Source organism: Alligator sinensis, unplaced genomic scaffold (genome assembly GCF_000455745.1).
Source record: "Alligator sinensis unplaced genomic scaffold, ASM45574v1 scaffold1077_1, whole genome shotgun sequence".
NCBI classification, from domain to species: domain Eukaryota; kingdom Metazoa; phylum Chordata; order Crocodylia; family Alligatoridae; genus Alligator; species Alligator sinensis.
Genome location: NW_005842476.1, coordinates 1,091,613 through 1,101,657, shown reverse-complemented (window position 1 = coordinate 1,101,657; position 10,045 = coordinate 1,091,613). Strand labels below are relative to the sequence as shown.

General features: G+C 40.9%; 1 protein-coding gene across 1 annotated transcript in view; it reads right to left on the bottom strand.

The window, feature by feature from the left end:
- LOC106722594 (frizzled-8-like) overlaps window positions 1-10,045 on the bottom strand; it is a 16,472-nt gene that overhangs the window by 832 nt on the left and 5,595 nt on the right. The gene's annotated exons all lie outside the window — the stretch shown is intronic.

Below are 10,045 nucleotides of genomic sequence, written 5' to 3'. Positions count from 1 at the left end.
GGAAAGAACTCATGACTTTCCACAGTATTTACTTGGTTGGACTCCTGGCTCAGAAAACCCATAGCCAAGGTATTTTGCTGCAGTCTGATGGTGGAATTATCATAATATTGCTCCAAAGTTTGACCCAATATTAGCTAGTTGTTTGAGTAGGTCACAGTGTGCTCACAGCAAAACGTTGCTTTTTCTTTTTCTTTTTCTTTTTCTAGTATCTTAGACTACTGGAGAATACCATTAAGTTGAGATCCTAGCTAGAAATGTATCTCCATCCCCATTACAGTCATTCAAAATTGGGGGGACAAGGAGCCTTCATTGCTAGGAAGCTGAAAAGATGGCTAAGAAATAAGAAGTGATCTCATCTCCTCAGTCTCCCTTGTAACCTAATCTGGATGAAGGCAATGGCTGTTGATCATCCTGACCACCTGGAACAAACATAGTGGGCATGTCTACATGTTTGCCCGACTGCACAGGTGGTACTGTGCAGTCATTTAGTATTTGCTAAATGTAAAGCAAGTACCAAGTAACTGAGCAGTAACTGCTGGTACTGTCCAGTCCTGGCACTGCATGGGTTGTTTGACCCCACTGCACAGTAGCTCATTGTGCAGTACCACAGCATGATGGTTCATGCCCACCAATGCCATGTAGCTGTAGTGACAAGCTATGCCACCATAGCTAATCACTACAGTGACATAGTGTCTCATGTAGACACATCCAGTGTATATTACCCTGTAGAGATGGAAGGACTCAGATGTTCAAACTCTGGTGACAGGGGCTATATAAGTTTTCTCCTTCCCAGAACCTGTTTAAATAGCTTGTATGCAAAAATCTTATTTCATGCTCCTGATCACTAGCATTGGCTCAAGGTAGTCATCTCCTCCCTCCCTTTTAGCTGGTTGTTTGCACACTGATGCATCACCAAAATTCTGAAGTAACCTAATTAAAATAGCAGTTTACATTTGATTCCCTTACAGGAAAATAGCATGATCAAAAAGAAAAAGTATAGGAAGACATTCAAATAATGGCTTTATTTCTACATGCAAGGTTCCTGAAAGATTAGGACCAATTTATTTTTTTGGACTCAAGACAAAGGATTGCTTTCTTATTTACAACAGCTTGTGTTTCAGCTCTCCTGAGTCTCCACAAGAAGCTCTGGGGTATTTAGGGTGGAAGTTTCCAAGAGGTTTATATCCTACATCCAGTTTTCAGTCACTGGAAATTGGACACTTAAGTCCCTCAATAACTTTGAAAATCTCAAGTTTATCTATAGCTTGATTTCCCTCTGCTGAAACGATGGATTTTTCCATGATACAAAATAACATGCATGCAGTGTATCCATCAGAAAGAGGAATCCTTCCCAGTGCTGTTACAAAGCTTTTCTTTAGAGGACCCCACTTCCTATATTTCCTATATGTCCTCAGCTAGTTCAGTTAGTGAAGGCTGTGAGCACACAAAGATATTCTAGTACCAGGCTTTGTTTTCTGAGTTAAGTAGATGCATGTTAATATTTTATTTAAGAATATTTGCTGCTCTCTAGAGGAACTGGTAGAACCTGCAGGGTTTAAAAGAATGTTTATGTGCTTGGAATAAGTTTTTTCTCCTATGAACGCAGCTAAAATGTTTGGATAAGTGAGGATACACTGAACTGGTGGGGGGGTGCAGGGGGGATGGACACAAGCAAAGTAAGCATCAACTGTTTAAAGCCTTTCGGAAACAGCAGCAGCAAAACCTGTATAAAATAAAGAAGATAGCAGTAAAAGGCATCGCAGTAAAAAAATTAAAATTAGCACAGGGATAACATTTCCAGAGAAGGTGAGAAGACTGCTGAAGGAGGTCCTAGTAGAATGCCACCAACTCAAGAAGGTCCTGACAGGCAAGTGCGCACCAGCCGGGGAGCCTGTTAAGAACAAACAAGGAAAGACTTTAAAGGAAAGGGAGGCAGAGAAGAGACAAGGGTGCAGCATTTTCAAGAAGTGCTAAATGGGTCACATGAGTGACCAAGGTATTTAATCTGACCAAGGTGATACTAGGTATTTAATCTGTCTGTCAAAGTCGAACTCTTTCATGTTACAAAGTAGTAAAAGACTCTAAAGAGTGATTAAACCAAGGAAACTGGGCAAATGCTGAAAGTTTGCCAAACTCATTATGTAAGTATTGGTCCCAAAAACCCTTCCAAAATAACAGAGAAATGTCAATATATACAAAGTACTAAATAAAGAAGAACTAAGGAATTGCAGCAATGAGTAAGATGCCATGCCCTTTCTGCAGGTTGGTAAAGTCTTCTACAGTTTAGCTGAAGCGGAGTAAAGGAAGCAGTGACAGTGAAGTTAAAGGAAGGCCAGGCTTGATTTCAACCTGGAAGAAAATGCATTAACCAGATTTTCACCCCAAAGCAAATCATCAAGTCACTTTCTTATATCAAGGAAGCACATGACTGGCTTCATCATGAATCACTTCAGACCATGTAGAAATGCTGTGGTATGCCAACAAATATGATCACCAAGATGCAATTTGCACAGCTGCAGCACACACAGATGGTCATGAATGGAGTAAAACAAGCACGTCTTCTTTTACCACTCCTGTTTGGCATTGCCAGAGACTTCATGCTGTGGCAAAGTGTATGCCAGTGCAACATGTGCATTGCAGGGTCCAGAGCAGCACGCTAGAAGATCTCAATTTTGCTGACATTAGCTTTAGGTGACAGCTGAACTAATGCACCAGATAAAGACTGTTCAACCTTGCAAAACACCCCCCCCATGTGTTAGTAATCATTTGAACACATCTACCAAGAGCCTCAGTAACTCCCAGCTTAAGCACTTCTTCAGAAGGCAAAGGTATACATGAAGTGAGTCCATTTATTTACCATGGCAGTAATTCTCAAGCCAAAGGGGCTGTCCAGAAGGAAATAATGTTAATTGGCATGGCAACAACATTTACAAGTTTAAACAAGACTAGTCATAAAAAAATCTTACAGTATATAGACCAAACTATGAATCTCCAGTTTACATTTGGCATGCTGATTTCAAGTTAAACAAACACTTGGGATGAGATGGTTTAGACAGGGATGATCTTTCCTTGAGCAGGAGGTTGGATTTGATGACCTCCTCAGATTCTTCCAGCCCTATTTTTCTATGATTAAAAGCTAGAAAGTCAAGGTGTATAGAAATAGAATGCATAAATATCTTCTTAAATCAAATGTCATTGAAAAATAATAGATATCAAATGAAACAAATTTATGACAAATGCAGGGCTCCATCAGAATTCAACCACCCCTTATCTCTGAAGTTATCCAAAAGAAAGTTTTGGAGCATTTGCTTAACAAGCCAGTGCTTAAGTCATAGCAAGTGTGTTATAGGGAAGCAGGAGGAACTGGCAAAAGGGGCAAATTAAGAAAAATAATGTTGATGAATCCTTCTTAAAGAGGAAAACTTAGAGGACTATCTTAACACAGGGGACAGGCAACGTTCTCAGGACAGATCATCCTTGTTCTTTGTTAAATCAACATCTGAAGGAAGGACTCAGGTTATCAGATAAATCTTTTTGATTTAAGTATGTAAAAACATTATTCAGCTTCTGTAGTATTTAGTCAGATTCAAAGCCATGGTATTACATTGATGGTCTATTGCAATTACAACGTCAAAAGATTTAAGCATCTAGTAACTCCTATCTCAGCTGCATGGTTGAGAATCATCCCTTGCCTTTGGGTTTATTTCCATTACTGAAACTACAGCACAATGCCAGGTATAGAGGTTCTGCATCTTATGAAATGTTAAATCAAAGTCCAAATTTTGGGGGCCATTCCAATGTAAATTAAAGAAGAGAAGACACTTGTCTAAAAGCAGCCAATATTTCCTTTTTTTCAGTAAAATAGAAACTATCTCTAATAGTAAGACTGCTAAGTGCACAACTGTATAACCTTTAGCTTTTACAATAGTGGAACTACTACTAGTTATGTAATCCCTTGTGAAAAAATCCTATCAAATTTAATTGGAGTGAAACCCATTAGGTTGATTAAAAGTTATGCTAGGGATACCATTAACACTTCAGTTCTACAGGTTTCTTTCTATGGGATTTTGAATCATCTTATAGGAAATGAGAGCAGGGATAATTCTTTATTAAATCCTGTAAAATGCTTAAAAACTCATGAAGGGTTTATAATTTTTTTGGTTAATGTGTATAGTATTTTCCCAGAAGGGATTATGCTTAAAACTAGCTTTAAAATACCTGGCACATTTAGGCTCATCTTAGAAAAGTTATTCAAAGCATTTAAGCATGTGCCTATCTTTAAGGACCCACTTAAGTGCCTTTGAAGTCAATAGGACTTAAACGCGTGTAAATTCTACAAAGTCCCAAAGACTAAGCCCATTCAGGAAAGTAATAAAGCGCACGTTCCTGAATCAGTCTAAAGGCATTCAGTGACAAGCGATTCTATTCTGAGTTCTAGCAATAAATTATTTTTTAAATCAAGAATGTGCAGCATTATAAGCCTCATCTTAAGTTGCAAAGACGCATTTTATATACCGCTTGTTAAATCAGGTTCTAATGATTCTCTTTCTTAATGCAAATCTTTCCTTCATTCAGGGACTGTGTTTAAATTCTGCTCAGCTTGTATTCACATTGCCTTCTCAGTGATTTGCATTGCTCTGATGCATTTGCCCTGGGTGCACCCCTCCCTTACTTTGGCTTGAGAACATAGCAGCTGTGAACAACTCTTTAGCTATTAAAACCACCACATCGAATTATTGTACACTAATGAGCTAGAGGATAAGGGAGTGAACCTCCTAGGTCTCTGAGGTTTCCTGTGTTGAGGACTCGATATACTCTGCTATGTCCTGGAACACTGTGGTTAGCTCAGTAATACAGGCAAATTACCACTGTCTTTGTAATGCATGAGTTTTACATAAGTATCTTTGAGCTAGAAATGAGAATCTTAATTATTGGAGGAGCCAGACAGGTTCAGGGAAAATAAAGTCACTGGAATATCAATTCCTTGTCAAAAGACTGATCTGTACAGCTGTGTACTGCTGACAAACTAGGGCTTCACATGGCAGTAGTGTACACATGAATGCTTAGTTGGATAGGAACCATTTCCTAGTCTGCAACATTTTGAAGTTTTGGATGCTTTCCCCCACCCTGAATAGGGATTAGAAGTAAAAAACAAAAAACCCCATAACCTTCCCCCCCTCCCCCCCCCCCCACAAAAAAAAACCCCCCCCCCCTCCCCCCCCCTCAAAAAAAAAAAAACCTCCCAAAATTTTTGGTTTGGGGCAGCTGAGATGTCATTTAGGTTTCAACCATTAAAAGTGAACTATAATCATGTCAAAGCTAAAAAAATGTACACTTTTTTCATGATAAGATATTTGACATTTTCAAAAGGCTTTCTTTTTGTTTGCAGCATTTTTTTCCAAGTGAGTATTTAATTAGAACAGACCTTGTTCCACGGAGCATTTTTTTTCTTAACAAAAAATTTTTTTTTGTCAACTAATTCCTGATCAGCTCTTGTTAGCATCTAATGTACTTTTTTGGCAAATATATCAAAGCAAAAACACATGGGGAAGAAAAAATACTTCACCATTTTTTCTTCCATTACTTAAGAAAAGTTGGGTACTGCTCAGTCAAATATCCTGACTTTTTGCTGTATGATGAATTAGGCTTGGAATCACACCTGGACTTTAAAAATGTGCTTGAAAAAAATAACTTGCAGGAGAAACCTGTCATGCTGAGACAGTTCTCTTCTGTTGGTCAGCACAGAGGGCCAAATAAAGCTTACCAGTTAGTTCAGCATTCAAGAAACTTTAGTGGTGCATGGGCCTTATGTGCATCATTGGCACCAAAGTAAATTTCACTTGCAATGAACAGAATATCTTGGATGATGCCCATTTAAACAGAAGAAAGGAATTAAAAATGGAACCAGAGCATTCCAGGGTCTCTGAAATCCAGTTATTTGGAATGGGATAGAGAAGACGGAAGGAAAAAAAAATAGTTGTGTTAGCTGCAGGATCTCATGTGGAGAGGAGAGATGAGAAGCCATGAAAAGCATAGGGAAACTGGTGTCAAGCAAGTGGTGAGAAGAAAATGATAGAACAGAAAGTGACCGCAGAATCGGAAGTAAAGCAGCAGCAGAAAGTAGGACAGATTGTGGAATTAACTGAAGGTAGATGACTTCTCGATTATCACTGTTTTCAACACTGGCTGGGGCATAAGGAATACATCACGGTGCCTGAGGTTGTTCTCTCGGAGATGCATCTAACTGCTACATTATTTCCCCATGCACAGTTTTCCCCTAAGAATAACTGCCTCTTTGCAAGCCCCAATCCACCTATGTGCAGCTCTCTACTATACAAGTACTCTCATAATCTTCAAGGAATTTACATACTTAAATATTTCCAGGAATGAGGCCACAGTGTGTGTGTGGGGCTGGAAGGAGACTGCCTGCAGTGGCCTTCAGGACCAAATGCAAGAAAAAAATATGGATTCGCTGAGGCACACTGGCAAACAGAATTAATTTTGTTTCATTATTTCTCTCTATCTACCTGCATTACAGGACAAAAATCAATCGAGCTTCCAGTATATTGTGAGAGATCTCCTACAGCTCTCAGTCAGCACTTAGCTTACATGTTTCTTAAGCCCCACTGAAGACAAAGGTATGTGTTTTCCTGAAATGTAGCCTGAGGCTGTGGACAAAGTTACCTTTTAATTGCTTAAAATGGAGAAGCAGGAGCTGCCATTTGAGTGTTACAATGTGTTTTTGTTACAGTGAAACAAAACTAGTGTCAAGCAAGTGATGAGAGGAAAGAGGGATGGAACAGAAGGAACCACAGAATCAGAAATAAAGCAGCGGAAGAAAGTAGGACACCTGTTACAAGGTGCACTTGTTACAAGGTAACTGTAGCATCTGCCTGCTCCTGCAGTGATAAAATTAGCTCAGTTGCTGAAACTTTAACCTCCCCTCCATGTAACAGTTACACACTAACATCAATGTCCTTTGATAGCAATACAATTATGTCTGTCAACAGCTGTAACCCACAAGTGCTGGCCCTTCAGGTTAGGCAGGAGGAGAGTGTGAACCCTGTGGCCAGCTGAGGGCACTCGTGGCTCTTACTGAAACACGCTGCAGAGACTGAGGCCCAGCCGGCCATTCACAAAAACACCCCAAACTCCTTTTGTAGATTGATTTTGTTTTTTTTTCATCAGATAATAGCTGATGTATAAAGATTGTTATTTGATGGACTGTTTATAAGGATTTGCTGGCTGTTTCCCTCAATTGTTTTGGAGGAGAGGAAGAATTGGTTAGTCCTCCAAACGCTTTCATTTCAGAGCCATGTAGTTGCACCTGATTGTAAACTTTGTTCTGTAAAGAAGAGCAGCATTGGGCAGTCACCAAGTGGTCATTGGAAAACAAAAGCTTTGAAGATGGGCTGCTTATCCTAAAGTTACTGTTGACTATTACGCCCTGCCCCCAGCTCTATGCCATCTTGCTGCCTTATCCTCCCCTCTCATCCAAACCCAGTGAACTCCATTCAACAAGGACTACTCTGCTTCTCTTAAACCCTCTCAAACCATTCTGAGCTCACGGGTGGACTGTTCACCTCTGATCCAAGCCCCAAAGAAGTCCTCAAGTGCTTAAAAAGGTAGGCCCAGATGAAGATTTGGTGTCACGGTTGAAGGAGTGTCCATGCATTTGGGACTATGCGGGTAGAGCAGACCTTTAGCTAAAGGTGTGCATTTGTGCGAGAGGAGAGAGAGAAGCTGGAGGAGTAGGTAAAACATATAGCATGGCATTCAGGTCCCATTTTTATGCCTGCCCCAGAATTATTGAGCTCAGGTATTTATGTGTGCTTATCTTCCTTGGAGAAGGTGGAGAATTAATTCATCGGTGTATGTAAAGGTGCTTTGAGATCAGAGATCAAAGCCCATAAGAGCGAGAAGTTTTATTATCCCAACCTTTAAAAGGCACGATTCATTGTTTGACCTGAGATGCTAGTTTCTGAGGCAGTCTGCCTGTTGGTCTATTAATACCAGACACTAATTATTTCCACACTATCACAGAGCTTGTGTTGGACTGTGTGATCCCTGCTGAAAAAAACGATTCCTGTGCGAATTTCACATAGTGAAGTGATGGGTACATTCACAAAACAGGAAAAACCCAAAAACTAGTGAGAGGGGGCTGTCTCATCATTTGTTATACTGAAGCGTGCTAAGCAGAGTGCAGAACAGGGCCACATGCAGTCAGCCTGCCCTGTATGGTCCCTGAGCCATCTTCTCTAGATTGGCCTTCATTTTCCTCCCCCCACCCCACACAGCATCCAGGATCAGTCTCTGTTCCTCTCCTGGGTAAACTTTTCTGGCTGCCGCCTCCTCCTCCTCTTGACACTAGGTAGCCTCTCACTTCCAGACTTCCTTTACTTTGCCCTTTCCTGATGCTCTACAGCAACAGCTTTCCTCTGTCTTCACTTCAGGCAGCTTGTATTTCATTCATCAGTCTCCATGTCAAAGCGGTTACTGGTTTAACAGCATGAACGTATCACATATCCCTGGCAGAGCAGTTCCCATTAGCTCTTGCATTTCATGCTTGAAAGACTGACAAACTGGACCTAGTTATTGCATGCAAGTGATGTTATCATGGGCCCATTACCCTGCTGTATTTTTGCTTCTGATTTTTATCTTTTTTGGGGGGGGGGGGGATCTAGGCTTCACTCAATAGCTCAGAAACTGATTTCCCTCTCTCAACTTGGACACTTCATAACACGTCAGCCTTAGTTGTAAAGGCAGACACAGCATTCCCTGCCTTGCTCAGTAGCTAGGTGCAGGAGTGGTCAAGCAGATATAAACAAAGCTGGATCTGGGAAGCAACGTTCAGCATAAGGCTTTGTGTTGTTAAATACTACATAAGCAAGACCCCTATACAACTCTTTATTCTTCAGTCTTTTTAAGCAGCTCTTTTACTGCATGAACCAAAACAAGAGTCTAAGAATACCTGCCCACATCCACACCTTTAGTGGACTAGGAAGGGACCCGGAGAGGAAAACCCAAACCAAGCAAAATTCTGTTTACTCTGCTACTTAAGCAAGCGGTTACGTTTAAGACCTCTGTTTCCCTTCAGTCTCAGGGGCTGTCAGTCAGCTCTCCAGCTTCTCAAGCACTGCTGTGTGCACTGTGTAGCGCCAGGCGGATAGCACATGGGCTCTGCCCGCTCTCTGTTTAAGCACATGGATCTCGGGGGGGGGGGGGGTTACCCAGGCACTGAAGATCATGCACGTCCATGCTCTCTGCACATGACCAGTAGGTGGAGATGCAACATCAGTTACTCGATGTCCCTGTAAAGCGCTGGTGTCACACTTCCACTGTATTTTTAGTAACCCTTGTAAGGGAAGGTATGCCATAGTTTGTCACTTGATTTTTTTTTTTTTTTAAAAGTCATCTCATAATTCCTCCCTGATTTTGATCCTGAAATTGAGTTAGACTGAAAGAAAAATGGTAATGTACTGTGCAGCATCTGTAGATTACTTCTAACTCTGGTTCCGGATCTCACGTTTTGTGTATACCTAGGGGCTGTGTAGACCCTGGATGTATATAGTGCGCGCGAAAAAACTAGTGTCACACGTAATGTCACTTGCACGATCACGACTGTTTGGATTTTCTAATGACTGATTATTCTTCGGGAGGGTTGTGTATTGCTCAGCTCTCGTTCCCCCGGCCAAACACTGCAACCAAACCTATTGCCTAGTGGTTTGGAGTCTGAGAAGTTAACCTGTGTGCATATTTAGTGGTAATTTGTTTGCTGTAATTGAGGAAGTGAAAAAAGAATGTGCTTGTTACAGCTCATGAGTGTAGTTAGGTGCCCCCCTACTTGAATTAGTATTGCTTTTCTCTTCCCTTTTTTTCTTTTAGAGGAAAGACTTATGAATATTGTGAATGTGCTTTTGGCTGCTGCCTAGACAGGTCAAGTCAGTCATCCCCAGAACATTTTTTTTATGCAAATGCTCTTATGTCAGAGTGCACATGCTGCTCCAGGATCTGCAAACGGATGCAGTTCAAACTCTCCTAAAGC